Source organism: Tamandua tetradactyla, chromosome 2 (genome assembly GCF_023851605.1).
Source record: "Tamandua tetradactyla isolate mTamTet1 chromosome 2, mTamTet1.pri, whole genome shotgun sequence".
In the NCBI taxonomy this organism is placed as follows: Eukaryota; Metazoa; Chordata; class Mammalia; order Pilosa; family Myrmecophagidae; genus Tamandua; species Tamandua tetradactyla.
The window spans coordinates 155,467,738-155,488,238 of NC_135328.1; the positions used below are offsets into that span (position 1 = coordinate 155,467,738).

The 20,501-nt window shown below is 36.6% G+C and overlaps 2 pseudogenes; one reads left to right on the plus strand and one right to left on the minus strand.

Annotated features, from left to right (window-relative positions):
- Nucleotides 1-5,012: 5,012 nt before the first annotated feature.
- LOC143674106 (S-adenosylmethionine decarboxylase proenzyme pseudogene) lies at nt 5,013-6,095 on the plus strand (annotated as a pseudogene).
- A 566-nt stretch (nt 6,096-6,661) lies between these two features.
- Nucleotides 6,662-8,341, minus strand: LOC143674105 (polypyrimidine tract-binding protein 3 pseudogene; annotated as a pseudogene).
- Nucleotides 8,342-20,501: the final 12,160 nt, after the last annotated feature.

Sequence of the window (20,501 nt, forward strand, 5' to 3'; positions counted from 1 at the left end):
CATGTAATTAGCTGATAATCTTAGAGAGGCTGATCCCTCTGGGTTTCAGGATTTATCTGATCTAGGAACCCTCTGGAAATTATAGGTTCCAGGAAAGCAAACTTAGCACATGAAACTTTTATAAAGTCTCAGTTAGAGTCCTAGGCTTAAGAGTTCTTAAGCCACGTGGGGCACAGTTCCTGCGGATGAGTTTGGCCCTGGCACCGTGGGATAGACAATACCTTCCTGTCCAAAAGGGGAAAAGAATTGTAATAAAATAAGGCATCAGTGGCTAGGAGAGATCAAATATAGTCAAGAGGCTATTCTGGAGGCTACTCTTATGCAAGCTTCAGTTAGATAGTCATAACTGCCATAGTCTGCTAAACCCCAGAATATAATTTGTTTAAATGACACAAAAAACAGGTATTTAAATATTTTTACTACAACTTCTACATAGAACAAATAACTGAAAATAACCACAAAAATATGTTTACAAAGCTGATTTAATCTTGCCAGAAGCAGGTTTCAATCATAGCTATTATCACAAGGTTCACTGGACAGATAAATATTTTTGTTCTCTGGAATATAAGGCATATATTATCTGGTCGAGGGACCTTATAAAAACTAATATGACTAACATAAAGTTAGGAAACAGCTTTGTTCTTGGATACCTGTGCAATGTTATATAATGAATATTATGTGATATAGGCAAAAGTGTACTGAGACTTCATTTATACAGTTACCATTCTTTGCTTGAATCATCTGTGGGATAGCATTCTTTAAAAACTATGTAGCACATATTTCCTGAAAAACAGAATATTGATACTACCTTTAGTCTGAAATAGGAACAAAAGGTCAACTAGAACTTCTGATGAAGGTACATAAACTTTGGTCCTGCTTTGTTTTATTTCTCCCTTTAAAACCCCCCAAACCGATATTTTAGTAATTTTTATTTTTTGAACTATTCACAACTAGTTGTTAGAATTTGCACAGAAAAAGATTGCAAATAATCTTGTATATAACGACATAGCTATTTTAAGGGACATCTGAGTTATATTTTCTTTAAAGGGAAAGCTTTGTGTAATCTAAATTGTGTTTTTTTTCTTTTCTTCATAAGAGTAGAATATTTTTAGTCCAACTGGCAAAGGAATGGCTAAGAAAAATGCTTTTATGCAGTCATGCTGTCTGTTCTTGGTCTTAAAAATAGCAGTACATATTAGTTTTCCAAGAATTAAGCTGACAGTCTGGCAAAATGGTTATTGAGTCACAGGGAAAAAATCTTTTGGTTGAGTTTGTCATCTTTTGTCCAAATTTATTTAGTGGGAACAGAAACTGAGTATGATGATATATCAATGTGTAAATATTGCTGCCTAATGACTTGGAAGTTTGAAAAGTTTTTATGAAACTGAACACAGAGATATCCATGAGAGTTACCTCTAATCAACTGAAGCAGAACCTTTACACAAAAGAATCATCATCCTGGGTGGGTCAAAGAAGCCTCTGCTCCTGTAAGGAATTATGTAGGCAGAAATTGTGTTTTTCAGATTGTGAGAGCTGCAACTTTCAACAGCAAAATCAGAAACGTGACTCCAAATAATAGATTATGACTTTTAGTCTTAAGCAAATAATTGATACTCTCCATTCTTTTGTCAAGTGAGGTATCAGATCATTTTTCTATTTGTACTTTACACAAAATACATTTTGCTGCTGTGCAATTTATTTCAATCTAAAAGTTAAAACTTTTCCTTTTGGCATAAATTGCTACTGCTAAACATATATTGCTATTTTTTAAAGTCCTGAATATCCATACTCTGCTTAAATGTCAAGACATTGTCAAAACTAAGACAGCACTCCTTAAAATAAGGTGAATAAACTTGAAAAATATGATACCCTGGCAGATCAACTGCAAAAACAAACTACTGCCTTGAAGACATCTAATAAATGCATGCATAAAGAAAAATACACAGATTTAGTTTTCCCACCACCCTGAAATTTTTAATCCTTTTGTAGGAACAATGCCAACACAAAGTCTGTAGACCTCCACAAGTCAAACAGCAAACAGACCGATATGGACAATATCCATGTTACAGCTAATTTGAGATACAAATACATAGTTTCAAACACTTTATTTCTGAAGAAAATCCCACTTTCCAAATCTTAATTTGATGTCAGTAAGTTAAAATATATGTAATGTGCATATATGCACAACATTAGAAGATGCATGTGCATACATATATTTAGCCACACATACACATATATTTGTACATAAATCCTTGAAAAGCATCCAAATGTTTTCTCTCAGATTTACAGGAAATTCTTTGCTTCAAAATTACATTCAAAACCATTGTGATCTCCGTTGTAATCTCATAACTTGAATGTTATGAAAATCATTAATTAATAAATTACACAATAATTCCTAACTCAAAGCAAGTTAAATAGTCCAATTTAATATCACTCTTATAATACTGCTGCATGTAAGAAAAAAATGAAGCAAAGTTTGGAGAATTTCTTAAAAAAAATTTCCCCTTCTCCTTACGCAGTGTTTTGTAAAAATATGTATGGTAAATGAAAAAGAAAAAAATCTGGATAAGTGATTAAATCAGATCTATTCACCCAGTACTAAATTGACCCTTTTTTTTTTTTTTTTTTTTACATGGGCAGGCACCGGGAATCGAACCCAGGTTCTCTGGCATGGCAGGCAAGCATTCTTGCCTGCTGAGCCACCGTGGCCTGCCCAATTGACCCATTTTAAAGGTGACAATTTAGAGTCCCTTTTCCTATTTTTCCAACAACTGTTGCTCAGTGTTGGGTGAGTTCTGTTTTTAAGAATCTGTACCTTGTTCACTCTCCAAATATTTAGAATATTTCTTTTGTAAGAACCTCCTAGTGTTCAAATTAATGGCTAGAATACACCAAAGAGATTGAGATATTATTTTAAAAGTTGAGAAGAGTCACTGTGAATATCTGAAAGGGGATGGGCAAAAATGATCCTTTCTACCATTAAAGACATAATCAAACATTGAAAAAATAATTTCTAAAAGAGAAAGTTTCTGTTTAAAAAGAAACAAATTTGTATTATGTAATTGCTGAAGAAACATTAAAATGCACTCTTACATTCAACCAGATATATATGTGCTACAGCCAGCAAAAACTGCAATTAGTCACAATGTGAAGAGGCACACAGGTGTGCACTGAGTTATTCCCAAATGATTCACCACCCCCATCTCTACACCAAGGTACTAAAAATTTTAATAACAACCATTACGTATTGAAAATCATTCAGAATTGTAATGAAAAAAATTTTTAAATCCTCACCAAAAGAGAGAAAAGAAAAAACAAAATGCTCACTGTTAGCCAGGGTTCTCTAGGGAAACAGAACCAACAGGAGATATCTATAAATATGAGATTTATAAAGGTGTCTCATGCAACTGTGGGAATGGGAAAGTCCAAAATCCACAGTGTAGGCTCTGATGAAGGGTCTGGACAGACTCCACAGGAGAGACTCACTGGCTGAAGAAGCAGTGAAAAAGTCTCTCTTCTTCCTTAAAAGTCTTCTTTTTTAAGGAAGTCTTCTCCCTTAAAAGTCTTCAACTGATTGGATTATCTCATTGGTGGGAGACACATCTTAGTTGATTGCAGATATAATCAGCCACAGATGCAATCAACTGACTGATGGTTTAATACACCAGCCTTCTGGTGTATGAACCAGCCATGAAATATCCTTGCAGCAATGGTCAGGCTAGTGTTTGCCTGAGCAGAAAACTGAGCATCATCACTTGGCCAAGTTGACACCAGAACCACACAAATCAAGCCCACAATACAGCTTTCAAGATAGTTGCATAAATCTGTAACCTATTGTTATCATGAGCATATAATAAGGCACATAATAAATTAAGTAATTCTGAATAAGTATTAGAGATTAGCGTGGTACAAAAAACACCTGAGATTAATTTTTTTCTAAAAGAAGACCTTACCAAAGATAAATTTTTAAAAATCTGTCAAACCATATGATAGACTTGAGTATTTTCCTCAAAAAGTAAACACCTTTTTTTATCTAAAGCAACTTAAAATAGTTTATAAACATGATTATTTTCTTTTTAAATATTCTAAGATCATATATTACTCAATAAATGTGTAATTTTGAAATTTAAAATGTAACTTTTCCTAATAAAATTATTATTTTGATCTTAACAGATCATGATTGGCTTCCACTTACTTTTCCTGGGGATGGTTGAGACACTTTTTATCTCCAAATAGTCTTAAAAAGTTAAAAATATACATTATTCAAAGGAGCATCTTCCAGTGGGGAGGAAATCATAAAATATATAGATTTGCTTCCAATATGACTAAATTTGTTTATATATAATAACTGCCATTAAATGGCAAAAAGTTGACATAAATGATAAGTGAACATCTTTCCCTATGGTCAAACCTCTGAATCATAAAGTTAAAAACTTGGTCATAAGTAATTTAAATTACATAAAGTAATTTTAAAAGTCTGTATATTTAGGCTCTCACAGTATGGCCGGTGACATTAGGAAGCACTAACTCTACTCTCTGTAATGAGAAAGAAGCCGACTACAAAAGACTGCACTGTATCTGTCTCTTATTTCCAACAGACTCACTTTCAACTTTAACTCACAAAAAGCCAGGAAATGTTTATTAATCCTTTTTATTAAAAGTTAATATAAAATGTAGCAAAGAAAAGGAGGCTGTGAGGGTGGTCGGGTAGTTCAGTGGTTAAATGCCCGCCTTTCATGTGGGTTAGACCCGAGTTCGATTCCCGACCACACACACACACACACACACACACACACAGAGGCTGAACTTTAGTAATGTAGCTGGAACAATCTGCAGCAGTGGAAAAAAAGGTTTATGGTTGATTTTCCGTGGTTGTTGGTTGTTTATTAGTCTCACAGTGATAGAAGCTGCAAATTTTTTCAAAAAGACTGAGAAGCTACTGGAGGTTTGTTTCTCCTGGCAGCAGCCTAACACAAACCAAGGGTCTGGGGACCTTTTGTACCATCCCAAGATCTGAGTGGGACATACTTTTGAAGGATGTGCAATGTTCAATCATAAGTGTGACAAAAACTGACAGGCAGGAAAATCATGTACTCAGTGAGAGTAGCATGTTTGTCTCCAAGAGATGTTTTATTTTGAAGACGTGGTACTTACCATCTTACTGGTTCCCCTGTTGAAACTGGCTAGTGGGTTTGACTAAATTTAAAGCTTCTTTTATTCTTGTAAGAATTTCATGAGGCCTTCTCACCAAGGTCCTCACACCAGAATTTTCAGGAAGAAATAGAGTTTCTTAATGCAAGTTTCCCAAATTGAGCAGAATATTTCATGAGCTGGATGAATTCTGACAGTTGGTACTTGTATACTCTGGATTTCCCAGAGAGTCATATAATCACTCAGCCAGAACAAGCCCTGGAAAGTCTGATGAATGAATTTGACCCAGCAGTTATGGAACAGTTCTACATAAAAGATGGTGTTACTACAGAGGATGTGACTCATGAGAGTGGAATTCGTAACCTTATACCAGGTTCTGTCATTGATGCCACACTGTTTAATCTTTGTGGGTATTTGATGAATGGAATGAAATTGGATGGAATTTATTGGTCTATTCACATCACTTCAGAACCAGAATTTTCTTATTTTAGCTTTGAAATAAACTTAAGTCAGACCTCCTATGATGACCTTATCAGGGATATTTTAGAAGTCTGCAAGCCAGGAAAATTCACAACCACCTTGTTTGTAAGTCAGAGTTCTGAATGTTGCACAGTGCTTTCTTCACCCCAGAAAATTGAGGGTTTTATATGCCTTAGTTATCAGAATGCTATGTCCAATGATTACAACTTTGTTTTTACCAGCTTTGCTAAGAATCAGCAACAACAGCAAAGTTGATTAAGAAAAATGAAGAAAAAATGAAAAAAGAGAACACACATAGAAGAAGGTGGTGGCTACTTTCTAGATATTGATACCAGGAGCCATGCTTTCCATAACCACCACCTTGTAGTTGCAGGAAGCCTGAGTGGCAATCATAGTGTAATCAGTTTGAATTGTTGTATGCATTACCATATCAAGGAATTAGATATCTTGCATGAATGCTCTCTTATGTGTTTAAGTATTCTATAGCACTCTTGCTGTGAAATTGAAGTGCATGTAGAAAAATCCATTTACTTTATGAAACTTTAAAACACTTGTGAAAACAATTCAGTTTGGTTTATGCATAGTATAATAGTTCTCCAGGTATCATCCAAAATTCCTCATAGACAAAGCTTTCATCCTCACCAGGTGTTGGCCTCAGCCTCATCATATGGGACTTTTCTGTTAAATTGCAGTCTGAATTTTACCCAGTCCAGTTACCTCCAGCTTCTAGGACATATTCTCTACTAATGTTATTGAAACCACTTTCTACTTCATACAGATGTTTTTTGCAACAGCAATTAGAGTTTGTCTTCTACAAGTCAAGTCCTCTTAAGAAAATGAAAAAAAAGTCTATATATTTACATTTTCTAAGTTCAGAGTTAGAAATGTTGTATAAGGCTGATCTGGATCCACACTAAAAGAAAATCTATCCTTTAAAATTCAATTCAATATGGGGAATTATATTTTTCTTGAAGTTAATTTTCATACAAACTATAGTGTAAAGAAAAACTTTTGATCACTTACTGGCAAGGGCAAAAATGAAAAAGAGAACAATATTTGTAATATGCTTGGATATCAAACAGCAAGAGTTTAATAGTTATTTTGTGAAAGAGGCAGAACTTGCCTTGAGCTCCTTCAGTCTGTGTTTGAAGGTGTACTGAAATCATGGCCCAGTCTTAGGAGAAAATTTACAGAAAAGTCAGATTTCAGAAGGAAACTGTGGTGATTGTCTGTAAGGTCAATATTATGAAGTCCAATAAGGGTCTAGATAGCTTCTTTCTTGGATTCTAATTGCATATGTGCCATTTTGTGACTTTTATGAAAGAATTTAAAAGCCTTCACTGAATATCCAATGCCTGTCAATAGGTTTTCCAGATCAACTGTAACAGAATGGGGGATGTTGGAAAGATGTAGAGTGCTGATGGTAGAAAGAGATCCTGGAAGAGCTAGGCTTCTTGAAGGGAGGCAAAGGACTATTTGCTTAAATACTTAGTCAGAACTTGCTCTTCTTGTCCTTCTTTGAGGAAAAAGGACAAGAACATTTGATGCTTGGACAATGTAGCATGAAGCAATTTTCCATAACTTCTCTGACTACTTAGATGGGTAATTGCTAGCTGAGCTTAATTTGCATCTGCCATCTGAACAAAGGCATTTTCTTTCTCAAAAGCATAATCTTCACTGATGTATATCACCACACACTCCATATAGAATAAAAAGCCCATATGATGCAATAAGATACAGATTGAGATTGGTAATGAGTAGAACAGAATTTCCTGGCATCTCACTGGCCCTAGGAATGGCCATATTTCCAGTGTTAGCAAAGGAGATGACTGTGAGGGGATCAAAAGCTCCAGAAACAGCTGGGATTGAAAGATCTGTCATTTGAGGAAATCCAATGACTAAGTCAAATCCAGCACCTCCTGCATATGGTGAAGAAATTATTTTGGGTGCATCAAAAACAGCAGCTACAGATTCAAGGGCTGGCTGGCTATCACCAGTAGGAAGGTCTAAGCAAATGAAGTCTCTGCTTTTGTCATTATATATTTCACAATAAGGCTGTTGAGCTTGAGGAAGGCAATTCATAGTACAGCATGCATTGCAGATATTCTGGCCATCCAGAAACATTTTGGCATAATGTGCAGACATTGGCTCAGTGTACTGAAGCAAAGATTGAATCTGATTATCCTTTTGTAAAGGAGAATAATTTCAAAGTCTTGAAATTTGTAAATTTTCAAGACTGAGCAAAATTTAGAAAATATTTGAAGAACTTCCAGAGTAACAGGGTGAAAGAGGTTTCCAATAATTAAAGCACAGGGCTTTGCCCAGGCAGGACTGTGCCTTCACTGGCAGGAGGAGCTCCAGTAAGGGCCAGACTTCTTAACTGAACAACACTGATGACCTGCAGTGCAGCTTGGGTTATGGCTTGATTAGGCAGATTGTCAGTTTTAAGTTCTTTGTGATTGGAATAATGAATATAAACAGGCTGGCATCAAAGATGAGGATAAGACTAGTAAGTATAATAATTCACAAAAGTAACAGCTTCCTCAGAAACCATTTGTAAGAAAGAATGCCCTTTTCATATCAACATAAAAAGATTAGTTACTTTACCAAATGGTAGACCCAATGATATGATCTGTGATTCAGTAACATCACTTGGAATTTGGCAAAGATGGAGAACATTCCTATTAGCCTACACTGTAGTAGGAGTAGAATCATGGTAAAAGGTCTGTTAATGATGTTAAAGTAAGAAGACCATCAAATTTACACCATCCATAGCCCATATGAAACAGTGCACTGTGTGGGGACTCATGGCTCACAACAAGCAGAGCAAAGAGGCAAAAAAAAGCTCTGGGGACCTGCAAATTGAGCTTTTCATGAGTCTCTACCTGTCAGAGGAGGAAGGAGAGTGGGAGACGTGGGCAGGAACCAGGCACGCTCCCATCACTGTCACAACCCTGCCTCTCCCTGCCTTCCTCTACTAGAAACTTGTCCCCACCTCACCTAGCCCAACTCCCTCAACATTGATAACCTCCTTCGGGTCTGCCCTATTTGCCCAATTTTGAATGTTTTGCTTTGTTACTTTTGAGGTTTAATATTTCCAATAGAAACCTTTTATAACATGTTTTATAAATGCTTTTTCCCTGTTTGTGGCTCATCTTTATTCTCTTAATAGTGTCTTTGACAGAACAATAATTTTTTTAATAATCTCTTTTATGATTTTAATGTTTTTATTGTGAAATATAACACACATAAAAAAAGAAAAAGCAATAATTTTCAAAGTACATTTTAACAAGTAGTTACAGAAAAGATTTCAAGAGTTTCTATTGCAACATCAGTTTTTTCTTTCATGGGTCGTCCTTTGGATCTTACCAAAAAAAAAACTTATTGCAAAATCCAGGTTCACCTTGTTTTTCTCAAATATTTTCTTCAGAAGGTTTTCATTTTTCTTTTAGGTCAATGATCCATTTGAGTTAACTTTGTACAGAATTTAACTGTAAATTGCATTAATCCATTATGTACCCTGTTGTGACTAGTTTGGGTAATCCGTTATTTTTTCCCTCCATAATTCAGGTCACTCAAAAGTTCAAGGCACATATACATTTTGTTATTATCAGTGTTAACTCCAAAACTTTTGTATTTTTAATCTATAACTATTTCAAATTGTGCTCTTTCTCACTTCTAAAGTTGGTATGAATGGTCCTTCAACATGATTGCCCTTATTAACTTAAATTTGGATCTCTTAGTTCGTATCTCCTTAACTGGAATTATATAGAGAGCTCTTTAGAATCAGAATGTGTTAACAAGGAATTGTCTGCTTTCAAATACTGCAAACAAAAATTTATATATTCAGGTCAGAGTTAACTCATTCTGCTTGTGATGATATATATCTCTTCTGATATAATGTTCTGTGATAACATGGATGAAACTTGAAGACATCATGTTGAGTGAAATATGCCATATAGTAAAAGTCAAATATTGTATGATCTCACTGATAAGAAATAATTGGAATAAGCAAATTCAGACAGTCAGAGACTAGAATTCAGGGCACAAGGGGCCAGGGTTGAGGTAGGGAAAGGAGAGTTATTTCTTATTTGGTGAAGAATCTGTTTGAGATTATGGAAAATTATCTCAAATTATTAGATAATGGATGGTGCTGATGGTAGCACAACATTGTGAACATAATTAACACTACTGAATTATGCCTTTGAATGTAGTTAAAAGGGGAAATTTTAGGTTGTATGTATGCTACTGGAATAAAAATTTATAAAAAACACAGAACTGTACAACATGAACACTGAACCCAATATAAACTACATTCTATATTTAATAGCACATTTTAATTATATTCTTTCATCAGTTGTAATAAAGATACCTAACTAAAGAAAAGTGTCAGTAATGGGAGGGAGTATATGGGTATATATATGTTTCTGCATTATCTGCATGATTTATCTGTAAACCTACAAATTCTGTAATAAATATCTATATTAAAAATTTAAATACTATATTATTTATAGTCTCCAAAAAAAATAAAAAGCAGTATGAGAAGAAAGTGGAATAGGAAGCTCCAGGACTCAGTTCTTTCTCCAACACAACTATTAAATAGGCAGGAATTATCTGAAACAACTATTTTGAAACTCCAGAGGCCAGAAGAGCACATTACAGTGTACAAGGAAGAGAAGGAGGAAGAGGCTGATACATTATAGCAGGCAGCTGCAGCGCCCAGGTCCTGGCTAGCTTACTAGTGACAGAATGACAGAAAGGGACATAAAAAAACCTCTTCCCCAAGACCAAGGTGGGCACATCTGATAACTGAACATAGATTTTCTTATTTAAAAAAAATTTTTTAAACAAGTTGCAGTTATACAGAACAATCATGTATAAAACGCAGGACTCCCTTATACCACCCCATCACCAACAACTTACATTGGTGTAGAACACTTGTTACAATGGGTGATAGCATGTTTCTATAATTGTATTTTTTTTAACAATAGTACTGGGCATTTAGTAAGCAATTCCATATTCTAGCCACTATGTGAATCACTATGCATTGAGTGCCTCATTTAAAACACTCAATACTCAGGTCTGTGAAATAAGTCCTATTATTATTATTAATTTAATAGAGGTTATAGGTTTACAGAAAAATCACATAAAAATACAGCATTCCTGTATCCCATCTTGTGGCTGACCCTTTGCATTAGTGTTGTATCTTTATTCAATGGGTGGAGGAATATTAACATATTGACTATAGTTCATAGTTAACAGTAGGTGCATTCTTCCTTAAGCACCCTATTATTAAAACCTTGTATTAGTATCATACATTTGTTACAATTTATGAAAGAACATTCATACTTGCACTATTACTATTATACTTGTACTGTTATAATATACTTGTACTATTAACCCCAGTCCATCATCTACAATAGGGTTCACTGTGTTACACAGCCACATGTTTTATCTTCTTTCATTCTAGTAACATAGATGACCCAAAACATTCACCTGCAACCACATTCACATTCATTATTCAGTGTTGTTAATTACACTCACAATAATATGCTATCATCACTACCATCTATTTCCCAACCTTTAAACTAACTTAAAGAAAAATTCTGGACAAATTAAGTAGCAGCTCAAAATTCTGTATACAACAACTTATCCCCTGGTAGTCATTATCCCAGATTCTAACTCCATAAGTTTGTTTATAATAATTAGTTCATATCAGTAAGATCACACAATATTTGTCATTTCGTGTCTGGATTATTTCACTTAGCGTAATGTCATCCATGTTGACACATGTATATGGCTTCATTCCTTTTAACAGTTGAATAATATTCCATTCTATGTATATACAACAATTTGTTTATCTGTTCTTCAGTTGATGGATACTAGGTTTGCTTCCAGCTTTGGAAATTGTGAATAATGCCAGTACGAACATTGATGTGCAAATATATGGCCCAGTCCCTGCTTTCAATTCCTCTGGGTATATATCTAGTAGGGGAATTTCTGGTTTATATAGTAGTTCTATATTTAGTTTCCTGAGAAACTTCCAAACTGTCTTCTGCAGCAGCAGCAGCATCTTAAATTCCATGAGCAGTGAATGAATGTTCCTATTTCTCCAAATCTTCTCCAACATTTTAATTTTTTAAATTGTAGCCAATACAATGGGTGTGAAATCATATCTCATTGTGGTATTGATTTGCATTTCCTTAATAGTCATGTTGAACATCTTTTCATGTGCTTTTGGCCATTTGTATATCCTTTTTGGAGAAATGACTCAAGAAATGTATTTTGTCCATTTTTAACTGAGTTTTCATCTTTTTATGGTTGAGTTGTAGGATTTCTTTATATTTCTGGATTACAAACATTTTTGGGAAATGTGGTTTCCAAATATTCTCCTAGTGAGCAGTTTGTCTTTTCACTTTTGTGACAAAGTCCTTTGATGCAAAAAAGTTTTAATTTTAAGGAGGTCTTATCTATCTATTTTTTTCTTTTGTTGCTTGAGTCTGAGCATGAAGTCTAAGAACCCATTGCCTAACACAAGATCCCAAAAAATACTTCCTTATATTTTCATCTAGCAGTTATATACCCCTGGCTCTTATACCTAGGTCTCTGACCTATTTTGAATTACTTTTAGTATATTGTGTGATATATGGAGTCCGTTTTCATTCTTTTGCATTTAGATGTACAGTTCTATCAGCACCATTTGTGGAAGAGAGCATTCTTTCTCCATTGAGGGGACATGGTAGACTTGTCAAAAATCAAATTTTCTAAGGAACTGACAAACTGTCTTCCACAGTGGCTGTACCATTATACATCTCCATAAGCAGTGGATAAGTGTTCCAGTTTCTCTACAGACCCTCCAACATTTGTACTTTTCTGTTTGTTTAATGGCAGCCTTTCTTATAGGTCTGAGATGATATCACATTGTGGTTTTAAGATTTCCAAATCTTAAAACCTTTGCTTTTCCCTAATAGCTAATTAATATTAACATCTTTTCATGTGCTTTTTAGCCATTTGTAATTTCCTCTTCAGAAAAATGTTTATTCATTTATTTTGCCCATTTTATAATTGGGTTTTTTGTTCTTTTATTGTTGAGTTGTAGGATTTTTTTGTATATATCAGATACCAAATCCTTATTAGATACATGGTGTAATAGTCGAGGTGTCTAGGGAAACAGAACTAATAGGAGATATAGTAAATATGAGATTTTATAAAAGTGTCTCACACAACTTTGGGGATATATGAGTCCAAATTCCATAGGGCAGGCTACAAGCTGGCAACAATGTTGAAGGTCTTCAATGAATTCCCCAGAAGAGGTAGGCTGGCTGAAGTAGAGATGAAAGTTCTCTCTTATGGCTGCTGGATTTTGGAAATCTTAAAAGTCTTCAACTTATTGGATTCATATAATTCAACTTATTGGATTATATTCAAGTTCCCTTAGTTGATCATAGATGTAATCAGCCATATATGCAAACAAATGACTTGTAATTTAAGTACATAAAATGTCCTCACAGAAATGGTTAGGCCAGTGCTTTCTTGACCAGACAACTGGGCACAGTCACCTGGGCAAGTTGACACCATAGCCTAATCATCACAGTCAACCCCTTTTCAACTTGGCAGCTATATACATCACCTTTAATCATACTTAATTTCTAAACAGAACACAATGACAGACACATTTTTTTGCCTAACAATACTCAACTGTCCTATGTACAACTGGAAACATACTAAATCTCTTCAGAATAGGGTGCAAGTCCTTAAGTAACATTCACTCTAAAACTTGATATCCTATAACTTAAATACTACAACATGAACAATACAACCTCTGTCATATGACAGGTATAAGACAAGAAGAAAACAAAGGTATTTATTTTATGTACAAATACAAACATACTCATAAGAAAATAATGAAGAAATGTTCATACCATTATGGTCATGGTTCATAATTATTACTACCTACCATGTTTCCTTACCTTCAGCAAGTACTTCCATGTTCCAGGTTACCCTCAGCAAGCACTTCCATGTTCCCTTACCCTCAGCAAGCACTTTAGCTGGCCATGGTTTTGGCCAGTTAGATGACCCAAACCTTCATTCCTGAAGTTTCTGGGACATTGGTAGTCCTGCCTGGATTGGGTTGTTGCAGCTTTCCATTGATTTTAATCACAGGGCATGGCAGTACTAAGGGATGCCTTAGGGAATCTCCTGTATTCCAGGAAAATTCTTTACTTCCATCATATAGTTGCCATCCTATTTCCTCCTGATAGTCAGGATCCATCATTCCAGCCAGTAAAGTAATCCCCTTCCTTACCTGTTGATTCAGAGGCCTGAGAAGCCCAAAGGCACCAGGTGGCAGTCTTAACTTCCAGTTCAATGGAATCATTGTGTTTCCTGATAGGTGCACTCCTCCTTTTGGAACTAAAACTTGTAGACCAGCAGAGTTTAAGGTTGTAGGGACAAGAAGAAAAATTTTTTCTAGTGGATCGATCACTAGGGATGATATTGAATGGTGCAACTCCCATTTCCACCCCTTGATGCCTGGACCCATGAATCCTGGCTGTGGGATAAAGAGCACTGTAGAGATGATGCCAGTTCAGAGCATACACAGCCTCCAAAAGAACAATGCGCCAGCCCTGCAAGTTATTGCCATCCCGTTGGTGCCATAATTGAGTCCTCAAAAGGCCATTCCACCACTCTATCAACCCAGCTGCCTCTGAATGAGGGAGAAAATGGCAAGACCAGAGAATTCCATGAGCATGTGCCCATTCCCACACTTCATTTGCTGTGAAGTGGGTTCCTTAATCAGAATTAATGCTTTTTGGAATAGCATGATGGTAGGTAAGGCATTTTGTAAGTCCACAGATGGTTGCTTGGGCAGAAGCATTGCATATACGGGAAGCAAATCATATCTAGGGTATGTATCTACTCCAATTAGAACAAATCACTGCTCCTTCCATGATGGCAGTGATCCATTGTAATTAATCTGCCACCAAGCACCAGGCTGATCACCTCAGGGAATGGTGCCAAATAAGGGACTATGTGTGGGTCTCCGCTGCTGGCAGATTGGGAACTCAGCAGTGGCTGTAGCCAAGTTGGCCTAGTGAGTGGAAGTCTATGTGGTTGATCCCATGCATAAGTTCCATCCCTACCATCATACCTACTTTGTTCATGAGTCCATTGGGCAACGGCATGAGTGTCTCATGAAAGAGAATGATTTTTATCCACAGAATGGGTCATCTTATCCACTTGATTATTAAAACCATCCTCTGCTGAAGTTACCCTCTGGTGAGTTTACACATTGGACACAAATATCATCATGCATTTGCCCACCTAAAAAGGTTTATCCACATACCTCTAGCTGAATCTCTTTGTCACCAATTTCCCAATCATGCTCCTTCTAAGTCCCTGAACATCTAGACAGATCATTAGCAACAGCCCATGAGTCAGCATACAAATGCAACTCTACCAGTTCTCCTTCCAAGAAAAATGAACAATCAAGTGCACTGCTTTGAAGTTCCATCCTCTCAGAGGATTTCCTCTCACCACAGCATTTCAGAGATGTCCCAGAAAGGGGCTGGAGTGATGAAGCTGTCCATTTCCAGGTGTTATGTGTATATCATTCAGAGCCATCTGTAAATCAGGTGCAAGTTTTCTATTCCTCAGGCAACTGATTGTAAGGAACTTCCCAAAAGGCCATACCTCTGGGCTGGGAAAGTGAAGGTAATGTGACAGGAGTGGAGGTGTGTGCATTTGAGCCACTTTCTCATGTAAATTACTTGTGACTTCAGGATCTGCTTGAGTCCTATCTTATATATACCATTTCAACTTTGTGATTGAGTTCTGCTGTTCAAACTCAACCATATGGCTTGGGATGTCATACAACACCCAACTCATGACAGACAACTCAGGTCTCATGATAACTTGGTGGCCCATGGTTGAGCATCAGCTCTACTAAAGCACAGTAGCAGGACAAGATTGTTTCTAAAAAGAATTGTAGGGACTTCCAGAGAAGATGGCGGCTTAGTAAGACGCGCGGGTCTTAGTTCCTCCTCCAGAACAGCTACTAGGGGAGTAGAAATGATACAGAACAGCCCCCGGAGCCACGACAGAGATCAAGAAGACAGCATACCCCATTCTGGAATGGCTGACTGACTGGGAGAACCCGCTCCGGTGAGATCGCCGAGGGGCGCGGGCTTCCCCGGGGTGGCAAGGGGCTGGAGTCCCTCCCTTCCTCCTTCCCGGGCCAGCTGGGAGAATTGGACAGGCGGTCCCCTCAAGCCGTGGCGGCTGGTGCCCACCCCCCATGCGCGGCCCCCCGGACCAACTGGGAGAATTGGATCGGAGATCCCCAGGCCACGGAGAATGGTGACTGGGGTCCCTTCCAAACACGTGACTTCCCGGTCCGGCTGGGAACGGTGCACTCTCCCAGGCCGTGGTGGCTGGTGCCCTCCCACCACGCTTGGCACCCCGGGCCGGCTAGGAGATTTAGACGGGCGCTCTCCCGGGCTGCGGTGGCCGGCGAACCTCCCCCATGGGAAGAGTTTTCCAAGTTAAAGGACCCACAGCACCTTTTACTGGTGGGACCCGCAGACAAACGAGTGCCACCTACTGGGCAGGAGAAGAAAAACAGAACCCAGAGATTTCACAGAAAAATCTTTCAACCTGTAGGGTCCAACACCCAGGGAAATCTGACTAAATGCCCAGACGCCAGCAGAAGATAACGGATCATGCTCAGAAAATTGAAAATATGGCCCAGTCAAAGGAACAAACCAATAATTCAAATGAGATACAGGAGCTGAGATAACTAATGCTGAATATACGAACAGAAATGGAAAACCTCTTCAAAAACGAAATCAATAAATTGAGGGAGGACATGAAGAAGACATGGGCTGAACAAAAAGAAGAAATAGAAAAACTGAAAAAACAAATCACAGAACTTATGGAAGTGAAGGATAAAGTAGCAAAGATGGAAAAAACAATGGATACCTACAATGATGGATTTAAAGAGACAGAAGATAGAATTAGTGATTTGGAGGATGGAACATCTGAATTCCAAAAAGAAACAGAAACTATAGGGAAAAGAATGGAAAAATTTGAACAGGGGATCAGGGAACTGAAGGACAATATGAAGCGCACAAATATATGTGTTGTGGGTGTCCCAGAAGGAGAAGAGAAGGGAAAAGGAGGAGAAAAACTAATGGAAGAAATTATCACTGAAAATTTCCCAACTCTTATGAAAGACCTAAATTTACAGATCCAAGAAGTGCAGTGCACCTCAAAGAGAATAGACCCAAATAGGCGTTCTCCAAGACACTTACTAGTTAGAATGTCAGAGGTCAAGAGAAAGAGAGGATCTTGAAAGCAGCAAGAAAAAAACAATCCATCACATACAAGGGAAACCCAATAAGACTATGTGTAGATTTCTCAGCAGAAACCATGGAAGCTAGAAGACAGTGGATGATATATTTAAATTACTAAAAGAGAAAAACTGCCAACCAAGACTCCTATATCCAGCAAAATTGTCCTTCAAAAATGAGGGAGAAATTAAAACATTTTCAGACAAAAAGTCACTGAGAGAATTTGTGACCAAGAGACCAGCTCTGCAAGAAATACTAAAGGGAGCACTAGAGTCAGATACGAAAAGACAGAAGAGAGAGGTATGGAGAAGAGTGTAGAAGGAAGGAAAATCAGATATGATGTACATAATACAAAAGACAAAATGGTAGAGGAAAATATTATCCAAACAGTAATAACACTAAATGTTAATGGACTGAATTCCCCAATCAAAAGACATAGACTGGCAGAATGGATTAAAAAACAGGATCCTTCTATATGCTGTCTACAGGAAACACATCTTAGACCCAAAGATAAACATAGGTTGAAAGTGAAAGGTTGGGAAAAGATATTTCATGCAAATAACAACCAGAAAAGAGCAGGAGTAGCTATACTAATATCCAACAAATTAGACTTCAAATGTAAAACAGTTAAAAGAGACAAAGAAGGACACTATCTACTAATAAAAGGAACAATTAAACAAGAAGACATAACAATCATAAATATTAATGCACCGAACTGGAATGCCCCTAAATACGTGAGGAATACACTGCAAACACTGAAAAGGGAAATAGACACATCTACCATAATAGTTGGAGACTTCAATTCACCACTCTCATCAATAAACAGAACATCTAGACAGAGGATCAATAAAGAAATAGAGAATCTGAATATTACTATAAATGAGCTAGACTTAACAGACATTTATAGGACATTACATCCAACAACAGCATGATACACCTTTTTCTCAAGTGCTCATGGATCATTCTCAAAGATAGACCATATGCTGGGTCACAAAGCAAGTCTTAACAAATTTTAAAAGATTGAAATCATACACAACACTTTCTCGGATCATAAAGGAATGAAGTTGAAATCAATAATAGGTGGAGTGCCAGAAAATTCACAAATACGTGGAGGCTCAACAACACACTCTTAAACAACAAGGGGGTCAAAGAATAAATTGCAAGAGAAATTAGTAAATACCTCGAGGCGAATGAAAATGAAAACACAACATATCAAAACTTATGGGATGCAGCAAAGGCAGTGCTAAAAGGGAAATTTATTGCCCTAAATGCCTATATTAGAAAAGAAGAAAAGGCAAAAATTCAGTAATTAACTGTCCACGTGGCAGATCTGGAGTAAGAGCAGCAAACTAATCCCAAAGCAAGCAAAAGGAAAGAAATAACAAAGATTAAAGCAGAAATAAATGAAATTGAAAACATGAAAACAATAGAAAAAATCAATAAGACCAGAAGTTGGTTCTATGAGAAAATCAATAAGATTGATGGGCCCTTAGCAAGATTGACAGAAAGAAAAAGAGAGAGGATGCAAATAAATAAGATCAGAAATGGAAGAGGAGACATAACTACTGACCTCACAGAAATAAAGAAGATAATAACAGGATACTATGAACAACTTTATGCTAATAAATACAACAATGTAGATGAAATGGACGGGTTCCTGGAAAGACATGAACAACCAACTTTGACTCAAGAAGACATAGATGACCTCAACAAACCAATCACAAGTAAAGAAAATGAATCAGTCATTAAAAAGCTTCCTAAAAAGAAAAGTCCAGGACCAGACAGCTTCACATGTGAATTCTATCAAATATTCCAGAAAGAATTAGTACCAACTCTCCTCAAACTCTTCAAAAAAATCGAAGTGGAGGGAAAACTACCTAATTCATTCTATGAAGCCAACATCACCCTCATACCAAAACCAGGCAAAGATATTACAAATAAAGAAAACTACAGAACAATCTCTCTAATGAATATAGATGCAAAAATCCTCAACAAAATTCTAGCAAATCATATCCAACAACACATTAAAAGAATTATACATCATGACCAAGTAGGATTCATCCGAGGTATGCAAGAATGGTTCAACATAAGAAAATCAATTAATGTAATACACCATATCAACAAATCAAAGCAGAAAAATCACATGATCATCTCAATTGATGCAGAGAAGGCATTCGACAAGATTCAACATCCTTTCCTGTTGAAAACACTTCAAAGGATAGGAATACAAGGGAACTTCCTTAAAATGATAGAGGGAATATATGAAAAACCCACAGCTAATATCATCCTCAATGGGGAAAAATTGAAAACTTTCCCCCTAAGATCAGGAACAAGACAAGGATGTCCATTATCACCACTGTTATTCAACATCGTGTTGGAGGTTCTAGCCAGAGCAATTAGACAAGAAAAAGAAATACAAGGCATCAAAATTGGAAAGGAAGAAGTAAAACTATCACTGTTTGCAGACGATATGATACTATGCATCAAAAACCCGGAAAAATCCACAACAAAACTACTAGAGCTAATAAATGAGTACAACAAAGTAGCAGGTTACAAGATCAACATTCAAAAATCTGTAGCATTTCTATACACTAGTAATGAACAAGCTGAGGGGGAAATCAAGAAACAAATCCCATTTACAATTGCAACTAAAAGAATAAAATACCCAGGAATAAATTTAACTAAGGAGACAAAAAACCTATATAAAGAAAACTACAAAAAACTGCTAAAAGAAATCACAGAAGACCTAAATAGATGGAAGGGCATACCGTGTTCATGGATTGGAAGACTAAATATAGTTAAGATGTCAATCCTACCTAAATTGATTTACAGATTCAATGCAATACCAATCAAAATCCCAACAACTTATTTTTCAGAAATAGAAAAACCAATAAGCAAATTTATCTGGAAGTGCAGGGTGCCCCGAATTGCTAAAAACATCTTGAGGAAAAAAAACGAAGCTGGAGGTCTCACGATGCCGGACTTTAAGGCATATTATGAAGCCACAGTGGTCAAAACAGCATGGTATTGGCATAAAGATAGATATATCGACCATTGGAATCGAATAGAGTGCTCAGATATAGACCCTCTCATCTATGGACATTTGATCTTTGATAAGGCAGTCAAGCCAACTCACCTGGGACAGAACAGTCTCTTCAATAAGTGGTGCCTAGAGAACTGGATATCCATATGCAAAAGAATGAAAGAGGACCCGTATCTCACACCCTATACAAAAGTTAACTCAAAATGGATCAAAGATCTAAACATTAGGTCTAAGACCATAAAACATTTAGAGGAAAATGTAGGGAGATATCTTATGAAACTTACAATTGGAGGCGGTTTTATGGACCTTAAACCTAAAGCAAGAGCACTGAAGAAGGAAATAAATAAATGGGAGCTCCTCAAAATTAAACACTTTTGTGCATCAAAGAACTTAATCAAGAAAGTAGAAAGACAGCCTACACAATGGGAGACAATATTTGGAAACGACATATCAGATAAAGGTCTAGTATCCAGAAT